At 33.2% G+C, this 16,160-nt stretch overlaps 1 long non-coding RNA gene across 6 annotated transcripts in view; it reads left to right on the top strand.

Moving 5' to 3' along the window:
* Window positions 1-10,635, top strand: part of LOC108375194 (uncharacterized) — a 27,516-nt gene extending 16,881 nt beyond the window's left edge. For 3 of the 6 annotated variants that reach the window (XR_001849140.1, XR_001849137.1, XR_001849134.1), the window contains exons 4-5: window positions 761-847; window positions 9,876-10,635. This is a non-coding gene — a long non-coding RNA (uncharacterized LOC108375194). The remainder of the gene's footprint in view (window positions 1-760; window positions 848-9,875) is intronic. The other 3 variants (XR_001849135.1, XR_001849138.1, XR_001849139.1) reach the window with 3 other exon arrangements.
* Window positions 10,636-16,160: the final 5,525 nt, after the last annotated feature.

The raw sequence follows: 16,160 nt of genomic DNA, 5'->3' as shown, positions 1-16,160 counted from the left end.
AGATTTCTTTTATTTTGCATTACATATTTGGATAAAGAAAAGTTAAGCAAATTCAACATCGATTTGATACTGATAGAAATCTGGATCAATTTGTGATCAACTCTGTTTGGTTTGTTTCCTAATTAAGTGAGGAAATTTTAATTGAATGCACCGACAAATAAATATATACACAAACAAATGTTCGTTTATGGTTAAAACAATTCAAGTTTTTGTATTGAATTTTTGGTTTAAAATTTATTTTTTCCTTTTCAGTAGGGTTTTTGCACATTATCTCCTGCGTGAGAATTGATCGTAATATATACGCATCTAAATAAGAGACTGGAACATGGCTGTTTGTCAAGAGCATACGATTTCGAACTCGCGTAAATGTACATTTGCTAAATGCTATAGCATGAACGCTCTTCGAAAACATATGTTCGAAAGTGCTAAATGTTGCATTTTTAATGCAGCAAAAACGCTGCATTAGTATAATGAAGTGCAAGTTCCATGTCGCTAAAAATTTTCATTTACTTCTTAGATTTTTTTTTGTGGAGTGTTGCGCATTTTTTTCCACATAAAAGTCAGTTTTGCTTATGCTTACTAAAAACTTTGTGAAGTTCCGTACATGTAGTATAGTGCACATGCTTAAGGCAGGGCACAAAAGCTTAAAACGAATTATAAATTGTAATATCGCAATTGTTCAAAGCTTTGTTTTTTCGAAATTGTTAGTTTTAATTTTTATGATCATTGATAAGATTGCATTGATAAGTACTGTTTACAGAGACGTTGACCCGTATGATGGTTGCCAGAACGTTTGACATCGGGATCTGGCCGGTGCCATGTGCACTCGGGCGTGCAACGTATGCGGGTAAGTGTTCCACCGCGAATTCTATATTTTGTTTATAATTTATATTACTTTCAACGAGCGATTTGTGTATATGAGTTATTTCCAAACAAAGTGCTATCTTTTTGTCCCCCATTTTCAAACTATTTTATGGTGGTTAAAACGAAAAATTGAAAAGAGCATTATGTGATGCAAATAATGAACCACCAACAAAGCTGTTTTTTATTATTGTGAGTCGTTTTTTTTTCTTTTGAGAACGGTATTTCTTTGAAACACGTATTATACTTACTCCATATAAAAATATTTGTCCCCGCTCAGGTTATGCGATAATCAACATGAAAAAAAGTTTGAACAAAGAAACAATGAAAAAAGCGTAACTGTTTGTGAATGACCACCATAACTTTTTTGTTTTATTCTATTTTGGTTATAATATTGCCCCGCTAATTTTCTTGAATATCACTTTTTTTGTCGTGATATTAACTTTAGTTCTTTTGCTTGCCTAAGTGCATTGCAGTTAAGAAGCAAAAGAAGTTAACGATCGATTGACATAAGAAATAACTTATAAAACAGGGAACTGCAATTATTCATGATTTTAAGTAATTGGTTGAATAACACAANGAATTGGATTTAGGCAATGGCTTCTAGATTCAACAGGACAATAATCCGCAGCACTTTGTCAAAATAGTGCAATTGCTAATTGAGAATTTATTGGCTGATCTTCAATAAAATATAAGGAAGCATATCACGCCGAAAAATGAACCCTACAGATTCTTATTTTTGTATACGTAAACAACACACGTCGTCGATTCGACGAGTAATGTAAATCTAGCCGCTATCATTGAAGAATGGGGGAAATAAAGGAAAATCACATAAAACTCACTAAATCACGCAAAATATACTGCTAGAGGTAATGAAATAAAAAGGTATGCAGATTAGATACTAAAATTAGTTTTAAGGAAGTTTTAGTTAAATGCTATTAAGAATGCCGAATACTTTTGTCCAACTCTAAACTAACTTGCCTTAATCCATACATACATACTATGTGAAATTATTTAGTTTAAATGGTTCGAACTAATTACATACATATGCCGTTTTTTCCCTGATATGTGGCGCTTCATTCTATTTTTGCAGAAAAATATATTTGTGGCATTTTGCTCCCGTTTTAGATATTTTTACCTTAGTATGGTGTAAAGCCGGAAACTTTTGTCCATTACTGTATTTGCATGTGAAATCTTATTTCCTTAAAATAACCGATAGAACACAAGCAACACGAACGCTAACTTTTGGGCTTTGCAAAGGATGGAACGATGTTCCGACGTAAATAAATTTACGAAGTCGCCCCAATCTTTTTTTTAATTATAAATTTAACACGTTATTTAAAAAATTGCAATACTTTTCTGACATTTGGGATATTTACCAGAAGCAACAACAAAGTAATCGTAAATGTTGTGTTTGCTCTAATGCGAGTACCTGTTTCATATGCCTTCATCTATACATTAAAGTATGGCAAAGGATTCCCTTATGCCCGCATCGCGATAAGTCGCTCTGCCATAGTTCCAAAATGTATTTACATACATTAGGGCGGGTCAAATTTTTTTGCATCAAAGGCACATCGCGATTATGGTTATTTGGGTAATTTCAAGCATTTTTCTCCCAAAAACCATAGGTCTTAAANATATTCATTGAAAAATATTCACACATATGCACTAACACTATTTTACGTAGGGCACACAAAGCGAGAGTACCCTGCAGTGAAAAGCTAAACCAGTATGCACAAATTCCAGTTCATGAACTATTATTTAAGGATAAAAGTCATACCAGTTCGTTATGAACCATAATTATACCAGTTCCGCGCAGAAAAAAGTAAACTAGTTGGTAGAAATTCTAGTTCGAAAACTGGTATTAAATGGGAGAGTCATACCAGTTCGTCATGGACTATAATTATACCAGTTCTCCGCAGTGAAATGCCAAACCAGCCAGTATAAATACTAGTTCATTAACCAGTATGTGCTAAAGCGACGGCCAAACATTTCGGCGATTTCGAACAACTTATGCGATCAGCGACATCTGTCTTTGAATAGGCATAACCAAAACTAAAACGTGGTTAATTACTTTCATCACAAATGTCGGCTGTGGCGTCGAGTGAATAATACCGATTCTGGTTCTGAGATCTCAGGTTCTGGTGCGCGTGGAGGTTGTTAAAGTAAAGTAAGTAAATTAATTTAAATAATTATTTCAATTTAAATATAAAATAAAAATTGTACATAAATTTAATTTGATTTGGAAAAACTAAATACTCAAATACCATAAAAAAATGAAAATAAAGAATTTTTTGTTCTTTTTAAAACAATAAATTTAAAAATTACACAAGAGATATAAATAAAAAATAAACCAATAAAAAAAACAAAAATAAAAAACTCGGAATCTCTTGATCTGGCGTTCCAAAGCTTTATTCTGTCGACCATTGCCACTGTTGCAGCGCCGCGAGCACAATGACATACTTATGCTTTTCACGGGGGATGAATAGGCAGTCTATCCCGTCAACTGGTATGATGCTACTAGTATTTCTACTGGTAGCGTGCTGATGCAGGAGCGGACAATTGACATCTCCTATGGCACCGCCATGTTAATAAAATTATAGTTTAAAAAACTAAAACCTCCCTATTATAATTGCCGTTCGTACTGTCATCAAGTATGTAACTTGAGAATAGAAATCGCTGCATCTTTTAGGCGCATCAATATTACATAGTTACATCCCGAGCTAATAAAAGGAGGGTAAAAATACCAGTCGCTAACATTGAAAAAGGATACAACGTGAACTAGTTGGGCTGAAACGCAAACTGGTAGCATCCTGCTTCACAACTGGTAGCTTTCCCTGCAGAGTATGTACAATGACTAAGTTCTCTGTTGACATGAATTGGTGTAGTGCTCAATTCTCTCATTGAGCCATTAAACAAATGTGTTATACCGAAATGAGTCGCAGCACTAAGAAGCACCAATAGTTCAGTTTAGTGATTTTCATCGTTTATAGCAACAAAACATGTACAAAAGACGAGAAAGCGACAGCATGTGAAGGCACAGTAAAGAGCGAAATACACCACACAAGCGGCTTGTCAAACATTCTTCAAACCTACTTTTCCCATTTCGCCATACACCATGCAAACATGACTCGTTCAAGCAAAGAATTTTAGTTTTCTTCCAGTTCGCAATGCTAAATATTATGGTTTTCTTTCATTTTCCTCTCTTACGTCCTTACTCGGTGAAAATTTCGTTGCGAATGAGGCGATTTTGCTATACACAACGCAAGCGGTTTGATCAAACATCAACATGGCGGCCAGAAAATCAAAAAAATTTGATTTTTGGTCAAATTTCCCTCAGGCGGTCTGTCAAACCTTCAAACACCCCCATACACAGCACAAATGGCTTGAAGCAAAGGGAAATTTCGCTTGGTTTGTCAAACCGCTTGTGTGGTGTATTTCGCTCTTAACACACTCTCACTTTAAGCTCACACTTGTTTATACCCAGTGGGAATTAGGAGCACGTAATAATACCTTATTAGCAACTTACTCTTCACCTGGCAGTCATTGCCATTTCCCTGCCGAACGTCCCTTACTTTTACAAAGGCATGGCCGCCTTATGTAATTAGGAATTTAGAATGTACATTTGGTATCAGACATACTTCTGAGCCGCTTTACAAAGTAAGTTACGTGTAATGCAGAGAAGTCGCTCGGAGTAGTTCGGCGCTTGGAGATAACTTCGGCTGCACGTTACTTTGCAACTGACAACGTAATGTGTCGTTGGAGGTGTTCATTTTGTGCTTTACTAGTAGATGACATTGGCCATGATGACAATTTTGGTACTAAAAACTGAAAGAAAACATGGCTTACCTCGTAAGGTGCTTACCTATTTTCCCAGTGGGTAGTGGCGCCCGCATGTCGTACAGTCCCAGTGGGAATTAGGAGCACGTAATAATACCTTATTAGCAACTTACTCTTCACCTGGCAGTCNAATAGTCAACTCTAGTCAATATATGAGTGTCGTGAAGTTATGATATTTAAGACCATTAAGAATTAACGATGACACTGTTTCTAACTATATGAAGCTGATTTCGAAATTTTGTTTTAATAAGATATAGTATCGAAAATATTCTTTCAAAACTTGCCTAGGAATGTGAGGTTGATAGCACACCTTTTGCTATGTTATAATGGTTATTTCAAAACCTTTTTTCAAAACCTACAAAGGCAAAAACGAGAAGGCGAAGACAAAAAGATAAAAAAAATCCCGCAGTGAATTTTCAGAGCTATGTATATATTTATAGTTTTCATCACAAAATTGTACTAAAAGGTACTGCGTAGTAAACGAAATTGTTTCAAAAAGTACAATTGTACCAAAAATGCCACTACTGATGTAGCGCAAGGCAGAACACAAATAATATTAAACTCATTCAAATTATTTTCAGCCTCTCACNGTTTGCTCAAATATTTTCTTAGTGCATGCATACATAGATTCCCTTCAAGATCAATGATTTGATGGTATTCATGGGAAAGTTTATGTAGGTAAATTTTACACTTTGAACATAAATGTGTATGCACATATTTTAAGGTTCTTAACAAACACATTTTTTCAAGTTTTTATGCATGGATAAAAGATACATCTTTTTTGAATCCAGTACTAAAGTTTGACATTTTATTTTTAGTAATCCAAGTGCTTATCAAAACTTTACGACACTCACATATTGACAAGATTGGCCANGCCAAATGAGTAAAATCCAGCTGGGTAGATCAGTGATGAAATTGATGGTACAATTATACTTTTTTCGTACATTTTGGAATCCAAAAGTACATTGGTACTACATTGACATTTTTAATACGTTTTTGTCAAGATACGGTACTGCAGCTCAATTATGTCGAAATACCACACTCTATTTATATAGTCATATTTTTCTACCATATTTAAGTAAATACATGGTGCTTATNGTACATGTTTTGAGAATGCCGTTTGTTGCCCGATCAATTTAAATGAAGCGCAAGTTTAAAATAGCTGCGACTTATCGTTGATTTTTAATATATATGTTTTTTTTTTATAAAGGTGTTGCTCATTTTCTTCGTTAAAAAAATCGCGTTTAGATAATATGACATTGACGGTAAATTCCAGCTACTTTAAACTTGCACTTTATTATACTAAAATTTAAATAGAAAGCTCGAAATTTTTACGAAAGTTTGTCGATTTTTTTAATGTTGTTCAAAGATTTAAACTTATTTTCATACAGTTTTTGTTAAGGAATTAACTATATTTTTATAAACAAATAATTAGAATTAAAAAATAATAGAAAAAATAGTCAACTCTAGTCAATATATGAGTGTCGTGAAGTTATGATATTTAAGACCATTAAGAATTAACGATGACACTGTTTCTAACTATATGAAGCTGATTTCGAAATTTTGTTTTAATAAGATATAGTATCGAAAATATTCTTTCAAAACTTGCCTAGGAATGTGAGGTTGATAGCACACCTTTTGCTATGTTATAATGGTTATTTCAAAACCTTTTTTCAAAACCTACAAAGGCAAAAACGAGATGGCGAAGACAAAAAGATAAAAAAAATCCCGCAGTGAATTTTCAGAGCTATGTATATATTTATAGTTTTCATCACAAAATTGTACTAAAAGGTACTGCGTAGTAAACGAAATTGTTTCAAAAAGTACAATTGTACCAAAAATGCCACTACTGATGTAGCGCAAGGCAGAACACAAATAATATTAAACTCATTCAAATTATTTTCAGCCTCTCACTCGGCCAAATGAGTAAAATCCAGCTGGGTAGATCAGTGATGAAATTGATGGTACAATTATACTTTTTTCGTACATTTTGGAAGCCAAAAGTACATTGGTACTACATTGACATTTTTAATACGTTTTTGTCAAGATACGGTACTGCAGCTCAATTATGTCGAAATACCACACTCTATTTATATAGTCATATTTTTCTACCATATTTAAGTAAATACATGGTGCTTATTAAAAACGAAACTCTTACTTAAATCAAACAAAAAAGTTGCTGTCTATTCATAATATTTTCCAGTAAGTACTAGCAGCCAGAGAATAAAATAATCATAGCGAGTAAAATTGAGGGGAAGACTAATATATCAGAAAACGTTATTGAACCCAAAACCAGTAACAACGTGAAACTTACGCCATTCTGACTTTCTGATAGGTAAATTTGGTAGGAGTATTTTTGTATTCTCCACACAAAATCCTCCAGCAGAAAAAATCCTGAGCAGTTTGCAAAATTTGCAAAAACTTGTAATCTTCGAAACTGCTGATAACTTTCACAGTTGCTATAGGTGGTTCATTTGGTAATTTATTATCCGCTTGGTGCATTGTTCCCAATTTGGAATTTTTTTACTATTGAATACTTTTGTATAGGAAAATGTTTTTAAAATATAAATGAATTATCTCGGAATGAATAAGTTTTTTTCTAACAAATATTTTTGATACCACATTATGACGCGTTCAAAAATAAAAGAATCTCCTCTAAGCACCCTTCTTTGTTTCACAAAAATTAAGTAGATATAGCTACAAATTTGCCTTTAAAATTATCCCATATTCGTTTTAACGATCAACTGACAAATTCGGTCAGAACCTTTCCGCATTATTATCTATTTTTGGTATATTTCTGGAAAAATATGGTACAATTGAAAAATTGTATACGGCAGCCACCCATAGTTAACGCCCGGAAATTAGAAAATTAGAGATTAATACTAAATTAACTAAATTAAACTTTTGTTTCTTTCTTTCGTTTATTCACGAACACATGTTTGTGATCAGCAGACTTTTTTACTTGTAAGTTTTCGCAGGTAAATTTTTTTCCAGCAGCGCTCTCGATTTCCCCCACTTTGCAAGAGAGCACTGCTATTAACTTGTTTATTTCTATGAAAGGAAACATTTTTGTAAATATTCCATTCCGTTAAATGCAACGGATTTTTAATGAAAATTTTTGTATTACTTGCACTAATGTAATAAGTATAACTTGTATGCTTTTGTTGATTACCTTGGCGTTTGGTGGCCTTTTCAATTTGATTTGCACTTAAGTTTTCCACCTTCGACACTCCATGTTTTATATCATGATTTTTATACAGAAAATCTAAAAACATGTATATGTAACTATGTATGTATGGTCTTTTAAATGTTGGTACTTTCTCGGCTTTTTTAGTACACTTTTTCTTGGCCATTTGGTACAAAATTAAAAAACTCATTTATCATCCCTGGGGTATACTATACTCGATAGAGGCAAAAATTGCCGCGACACATTAGTTAGTATATTTTGAGTGTGTTCTTGTTTTGGTGGAAATTACTCTTATGCAGCGTTTTCGCTGCATTTAAAATGCAACATTTAGCACTCTCGAACATATGTTTTCGAAGAGCGTTCATGCTATCGCATTTAGCAAATGTACATTTACGCGAGTTCGAAATCGTATGCTTTTGACAAACAGCCGTGTTCCAGTCGCTTATTCAGATCCGTATCTATTACGATCAATTCTCACGCAGAAGATAATGTGCAAAAACCCTACTGAAAAGGAGAAAATAAATTTTAAACCAAAACTTCAATACAAAAATTTGAATTGTTTTAACCATGACAGACCATTTGTTTATGTATGTATTCATTTGTCGGTGCTGTCAATTAAAATTTCCTCACTTTATTAAGAAACAAAACAAACAGAAATGATCACAAATTGATCCAGATTTCTATCAGCATCACATCGATATTGAATTTTCTTAACTTTTCTTTATCCAAATAATGTAAAATAATAAATGAAATCTCGATCGGCGATCACTGAAACGCAGCTAGCCACTGTATACTCGAAAATGCAATGTTGCGACTTTTTCTCATTAAACCATGTTCGAATCGTGGAAATTTTGGAAGATCACAGGGTTGCTTTTAGCATTTAGATTCTTAATGCAAAAATGGAGTTGCATTTAGTTGCATTTAGGTGACGAATTTTGTATGGATAAATGTACATTTAGAGTAGCATTTAGAGCTAAATGCGCTAAATGTGCTTTTACGCGTAAGCAAAAACAGCCCATTATCCATTTTTTTAATTAGTGTAAGCACTCATTTGCACTAAATGTTATGGATCATGAATAAGTACACTAATTTTATTAGTACTCAAAGCCGGTCTCTGTTATAAAATCAATTACTTTTTGTGTGTCTTAAGTGAATTTATCATTGCACCATGGTAAGTAAGGCTAAATATTTCCGGAATGTCACCTAGTTTTTGATGCAAAAAAAAAACACTAAATTACCAATGTCTCTTTATTGCTTAAGGAGTTTCAATGATTTTCTTGTTTTTATATTTTGGTGAAATAAGACTTTTAGAAAAAAAAACAAAAAATTTGAAATATTTCCAGTATGTCGCGGATTTCTTAATTATTTCTCCAAAAGTGTTCAAATGGTATATGGGAAATTGTTGCCGAATAAAGATTAAACAAAAAGCCTACCTCTCAAGAAAATCCCCACGTTAATGTCATAAGAAGGTGAAAAACTTCAATGTTAGCATATAAATGAGTTTCAAAGTGATATGCAAATGTTTAAATAGCATGCATTTAATGTTAAAAATCAGTACAATGCTTATGCTTAATTTCTACTAGGCATTGATATGACAAACAATTTGAGGCATTAAAAAATAGCATGTGAAAACTAATTTAATGACTATTTTTTCAACGTAACGACACGAATATTTTTTAATGCCCTACTTTTCCATTGGAATTTTTGTTATTTAATACCTAGAGGAAATCCAGCTTTACTTTTTAAAAAGTGACATTCTGGAATATATTTTACAAAAATAAGAAAAAAAGTTAATTTTTAAAGAGCCTGAAAGCTGTTTCGTATTCTGCACAAATTTTCACGTAAGTAAACGATTTCAGAGGATAAATTTATCAATCTTAAAAAAAAATATAAAAAATACCTGTCGTGTACACTTTGCTTGGAAATGACCCATATACGTTTGTGAATATGTACATATACATATATGTAAATAAATATATATCCATAGGTTTCTCGGAAACGGCTATAGCGATTTTGATGAAATTTTGTATTCAGACAATGTTTTGCATTCTAAGGTTATCTAAAGAGGTGTTATGCCCGCGAATGTTCGTATAAGGTTACCATCTATTCCAAAATATTTATAAATTAAATGTTATTATATTAAACGAGCAATTCTTGTACATATGTAAATATACATACATATGTATGTTTATATTATATCCATAGGTTTCTCGGAAACGGATCCAACGATTTTGACGAAATTTTGTATGCAGATAATATTTTGCATTCTAAGGTTATCATCATGGTATGGGTATCAAATCAAAAGTATTTTAAAAATCCTTAATTCAGACATGTTTTTGAATAGGGTTGCAACCATTTTCCATGTCGTATTTATTTAAATTATTGTTTAGAAAATTAAGAAACACAATTACCCTTCATCAGCACTAAAAAGCAAACAATCCTTAAAAAATGTATAACGCGTCTAAAGCGATACGAGCCGTGTGCAGACTGACATTGCGTGCACGTTCATTTTGTTTCACTGAAAACATGTGGTACTCCTGCAAGAAGCCTGACCTATGATTATCGGTTAAATTAGTGGGAAAACTTCGATAGCAATTAGGGAAGACAACGATTAGTTCGATTAGTTAGTAATTCGTAAGGTAATTGTGTCTGAATTACTTACAAATGAGGTAGGTAATTCGCTCTCAACATTTTGTGTGGCGAATTAAAGCTCAGTTAGTCTAGACTTAACTTAATTTAACTTTCCGTAAGAAATCATCAATTATTACTGAACACGTGAATTTAGTCCAACAGCAGAAATATTTTGTTTTTGCATTTTTTTCAGCTGTTTATCAGTTCGCTGGCTAAAACGCCATATCAACAAAATTCATGCAAACAAAAATGTTTGCTTTCATTTATTTTTAAGAAATATAAAAACGAGAGTCTGGCAAGCCTGATTCTCTCACCGCTCTCAATTTCCGTAAGGCCGTAACTTAAGAACCTAAAATCTAGAGGTTCTTAAGTTTCTTATGGTAAGTTAAGTTTTAACCATCCGCCAACACAGTTTCTTATATAACAGGTTGGCCAAAATTATAAGTTAAGTTACGTTACGGAAATTAACTCTAGACTAACTGAGCTTTTTCGCAGCTCGAAGTGTAATTGGGGCGCCAATTACGAATGAGAGAGCCAATTACGAGATTTTATAGGCAACTTTAGAGGCGATTAGTTGAATTAAAAGTTGGCTGCCCGAACTTCATTGGAAGCGATTAGTTGAAAGGCCGTTCACACCAGGCTTGTTTTGCTTTTAACTCAAAGTTGCCTGCAAAATCCCTCATATATATATATAAATATGTGTTTGCATCGTAATATTAAATAAGAAATTCCATTAACAATATTACAAACAAAATATTTATAAATTAAAACTACATATCTAAATGAACACTATTTGGTATCCAAACCTTGATATCTTATTTAATGTCTAAAAACTTTAAGAGTATGTATATGCTCGGTCAAACTGGTACTTAATTAAAATGCGCCGTAATCATAGGAGGTCCTCACACCGAGCTCGGTAATATTGTAGCTGGTTTTCGTTGGCTTCCGTGGTTTATTTTTTTCTTGTAAAATTGCCATTTTTCCGAATAAAAATTAACCGAATTACCGAGCTGGCAGCTCTGATTAAGTTCTAAAGAATAGCTAAACGAAATACGTTAACACACCAGCNCGCGCCGTAATCATAGGAGGTCTTCACACCGAGCTCGGTAATATTGTAGCTGGTATTCGTTGGCTTCCGTGGTTTATTTTTTTCTTGTAAAATTGCCATTTTTCCGAATAAAAATTAACCGAATTACCGAGCTGGCAGCTCTGATTAAGTTCTAAAGAATAGTTAAACGAAATACGTTAACACACCAGCTGATTTGTGCTGACAGTCATTTCAAGGTCTTATTTGCAACTATATGTGCAAATAATGAGTAACAGGTCTATTCTGCATATTACCGATGATATTGTTACCGAAAAATATTATTATCAAAAAATTGTATCACCTCTTGTCACCGCAATTCTAGGTAATGCAGTCAAAATATTGAGTAATTCAGCTATGAAGGTTTGTGAAAATTCTGGTATTTCATATTTAACGGGCCAATATTTTGTTACTAGCTTATGAGATTTTAACAAAATTTACCGGCTACAAGAGTACACAAAATGCGTAAAGAGGTTTACAAATTTAGAGGACCTTTATTTAACGGGTAAAAAATGTTTGCTACCAACGCAGAAAAGACCTGTAAGTATAAAATAACTGTATGTTATGTAACTTTATATTAAAATTTTTAATACAAAATCAACAAAAAAAAATTTCGGTTTACCGTGAAGTAATAGCAAAGTGGCGTTCCCACTTAGGAAGATTTACCGAGTTAACGAATACCCAGTACAATTTTACCGAAGTTGGCGTGAAACTCCCTATAGTTAAAAGAAAGTTGACAGTGAAGTTAAGTAGCTGCAGGTTTTTGACATAATTTTCAATGTCAAAAAACTGCAAGTAACTTCAGAATCAACTTTATTTCGCCTATGAATATGCCCCAATATTTTTCGATAGCCGAACACAGGTTTTTTTAAAACTAGGCCCCCATCTACAATCATGTTGAATACGTACAACATTAGTTTAAGTTCGTTTAATTAGTAGAGCTAAAACTTTATGGGTTCGAAATAATAATTTGTTATATTTCGTCGCTTATCCTTTAAAATTCTTATGTATGTACATATGTACATGTAAATTCTTAGCGACTTGTAGCTGTCAGTAGAATAAGTTGCTGTCTCCACAGGCAAAAGTTATTTTCTTGAAAATGTTAACAGGCAATATTTTGCCAATGGAGACCGCATATTGCTCTTGGCATGCATAATTATCAGAGCTTTCATTTTGACAAATATTAACAGTAATTTTGTAGTTTGACAGCTACATTTTCATTTGCGTGAAAACTTCGTGGCGGAAACATTATCTATATTTATTATAAAAGCGAAAATTGAGATGTTTTCTATTAAAATATTTGTTATTATGCAAATTTTTTAAGTGATTAAATCCGGCAAAAATACTTGTTATATCAGTCAATAAAAATTACAGTTGGTAAGCAAAAACATTTGCCTGTGGAGACGGGTTATAAGCCCTAAAGTTGTTAACGTACACTAGACCGTACCTCGATGTACACATGTGCTGCAAAAAAGTGCAATTTGTTCCAAGAGGCTTTGAACACTCACTATGTGAGTATTTCAGGAAAGTAAACATTTTTTTCGACACCCTGTAAAACCATCTCGTTTTTTTTTTAATATGACAGCACTACTCCAGTAGCGCTGTATATGGCAAGGAGATAAATAAAATCCTTAAACCGCCAGGTTATCTTTCAGATGGTTTCGAAGCGAAATATGCAATCGCCTTGGGTGGATGTGTAAAACACATGGTATTGTACCCAGATTATCATGATTTATTATTTTTATTAATTTTGAAATAGCGATTTGTTGGCAGACCGCATGAACCAATTAGAACAGATCTGACGGTTGAGAAGCATCCATTTGTAATAGCCAGGGAACGGATTTTTAAGAACTAAAAGCCTATAAAAAAGGCAAAATAAAATAACGAAATAGGCAGGAAAAGGCACAAGGTATTGCAAAAAAAGCAAAATAAGGCACTAAAAAAAGAACAATCAAAAATACATTCGGCCCTATTCCCATTGTCGAAACGGCAGTCGTTCGTCGACATTTGAGATTTTCATTGGCGTTATGAGGCAACCAATGACATAATCCACTACAAATTTGTATTCCTTTTGTCCATTCGAAATGAATAAGTATTGAAAACGTGTTAAAATCTGCCGTTAGTGTTTTTATTTTCGGCATAATTCAACGAACCAGAACAGCGGTGATTAATTTTAGAAATATTTATATTACAAGTAAAAAGAGAAAAACTATAACTAGTTTCATTATATGAAAATTTGTACATTGAATCTTTGATTATTTTATCCTTTCGAGTTTCTAACTCATAAAACTTTAATCTGTATAGTTGTAGTAACATTGAACCACAAGATGCATTTTGAAATATTCTGGCAGCATTTTCATTCGATTTTCGCTAAGAAAAGCCTTGAATGTACTTAATGTGCGCTCGACGTAAGTTGATACAAGTGTAGCCCAATTTAAATATGAAACGTTTGAAATGTTCATATTATCAGGAATAAGGGCGTTTTCCTCGCCCTTTACAATTTTATCCACACCCCTTATTGTATCCAAGCCTACGTTAGCTGAGAAAACGGCTTTGAATTTTTCCAACACCAATTTGGCAAGAGGTTCCTGCGCTTCTATAAGCCGCATGGGCATGTGTGAATTTTTTAATCTTAAAAAAAAAAATTGTAAATGCTATAGTAACTTTTTTAAAGGTAGAAAAGGCAAATATCTTAAAAAAGGCAAAAATAGGCAATATAAAATGTGTATATATGGAATCAGCGAAAGCTAAATCGTGGACATTCTTAATCGAATATACTCTATCTCTTTAGCAGAAAAAAGGCAATTTCCATAAAATCCGTCCCCTTCGTAATTTTGAAGTTTGCTATTTCTGTTTTGCTTGTTTCTTTATATGTGTTTTGTCGGTGGTTTATTTCAGCGATTTTCAATAAATTTTTTGTGCAAATGTAATTAAAATGAAGAGCGCGTTGATTGGGTGGTGCAAAAACACGTACAAAAATAATAAATTGGTTAGCACAAAAAGTGCTACAAAATAGGTTGAATTTTTTCTTTATGCTTCGTCTTCATATTCTTTGTTTACTTTTCATCTTGTCAGATTTGTGTAGTTGGATCATGGGCAGACAGCCTTCAAAAGCCGAAAGGGCAGATACAAGACTTCAGAGTGACAAAAGAATGTAACTGAGTAAGTCTATTTTTACAGATGAACTTATCACTGAAGTAACTTAAACTAATTTTTTTTTCTTTCTGTAAGAAGGAAAACATCTCATCATAACTTATTTATTAGTTCAGTTTCATATATGTAGAAAGTTGATCAATTCTGTATACTCAATTAACGATTTAGATTTAAGCAATTCCACCAGATTTGTATAAATAGTTGCTAAAAATATGGTAATTAGCTATTTTGGCATTGAGCGCTTGACATTCAAATATTGCATGCTCCGCGGTTTCACTGTCACCGCAAGCCAGACAAGAATCCGACTAATATTACGTTTATGCGACAGAATTCATGAATTCTTCACTTCATTAATTCAAAAATGGTCCCGTTTATGCATAGTTCACGAATTTGAAAAAGTGGCAACGCGCTAGCGAGAAACTAAACAGTAGGGTTGTGGCTGTTTTGGCCTCCTTTTGGGTTTGGAAAACCTGTTGGTAACTGAAAATGTACCATATTTTATTTAAATTGGTTTTAATATACTCTCATTTTAATCTATTTGAATTTATTTTATATTTGAACAATTCCACGTAACTTTGCCAGTTTTAACCCACATTCATGAAACGAATTCGTGAATTAGCCATCGCATAAACGTAGTGTTTATGTATGCGTACGATTGAGTATTTTGACTTCTAACATTCAATTTTACACTTTTTGTTCTTAAACTACGAAATTTTATTTACTCTACCCATGACCAAAGCAAACTTGGAGCCCTGAAATGACTCAGTCTCTCAATTTCTGTGTTCCATTCTTTCCATATTACTTTATAACATGTTATGTATTTCAGCCACTATATAGTTGTCAGTCGAGTCTTTGTCAAGAACTTCAAGAGCTTAAAGACTGTCCGAAAATATTGCTGCCTTCGAAATGTTCACCAGTCATGGATGTAAATTTTTCTTGCAATCTAAAAAGATAAGATGCATTATTTTGCATATTGTAAACAGCACAGCCAAGACTTTCATCAGCACAAGAGGCATCTGTAGCCAACAAGAAAAAGTTCTTCCTTATTAATTCTTCGTTCATGGCGTTGTAAACAGTGGTCAGTTGTATTTTAGAATAGTTTTGTCTAGATCCGTCAAGGTTGGATTTCTGAATTGTTATGTTTTTATGCTTACTAAAATTCACACTTTTGTTGATTCTGTTAGATGTTTATTGTAAGTTACACTATAGGTTGTGTTTAATAAAAAGCGGAGGAAGTTCACCAGCCAAAGCGAACATAGAATGTATGCGCACTTGGTGGTGCCGTTGATACATACTTGTATTTTATTATTGTAACCAACCGGAGCGTTCGCCAAGCGGAATGAACGCTTTAACACCTGCTTCATGTACTTTAACATTATTGATGCACACATTAGCCGCTTGAGC

The sequence above is a fragment of the Rhagoletis zephyria genome, unplaced genomic scaffold (assembly GCF_001687245.7).
Source record: "Rhagoletis zephyria isolate East Lansing unplaced genomic scaffold, Rhagoletis_zephyria_1.1 Rzeph_scaffold_00092, whole genome shotgun sequence".
Lineage (NCBI taxonomy): Eukaryota > Metazoa > Arthropoda > Insecta > Diptera > Tephritidae > Rhagoletis > Rhagoletis zephyria.
The sequence above is the reverse complement of the archived record's forward strand: the minus strand, read 5'-3'. Positions and strand labels throughout refer to the sequence as shown.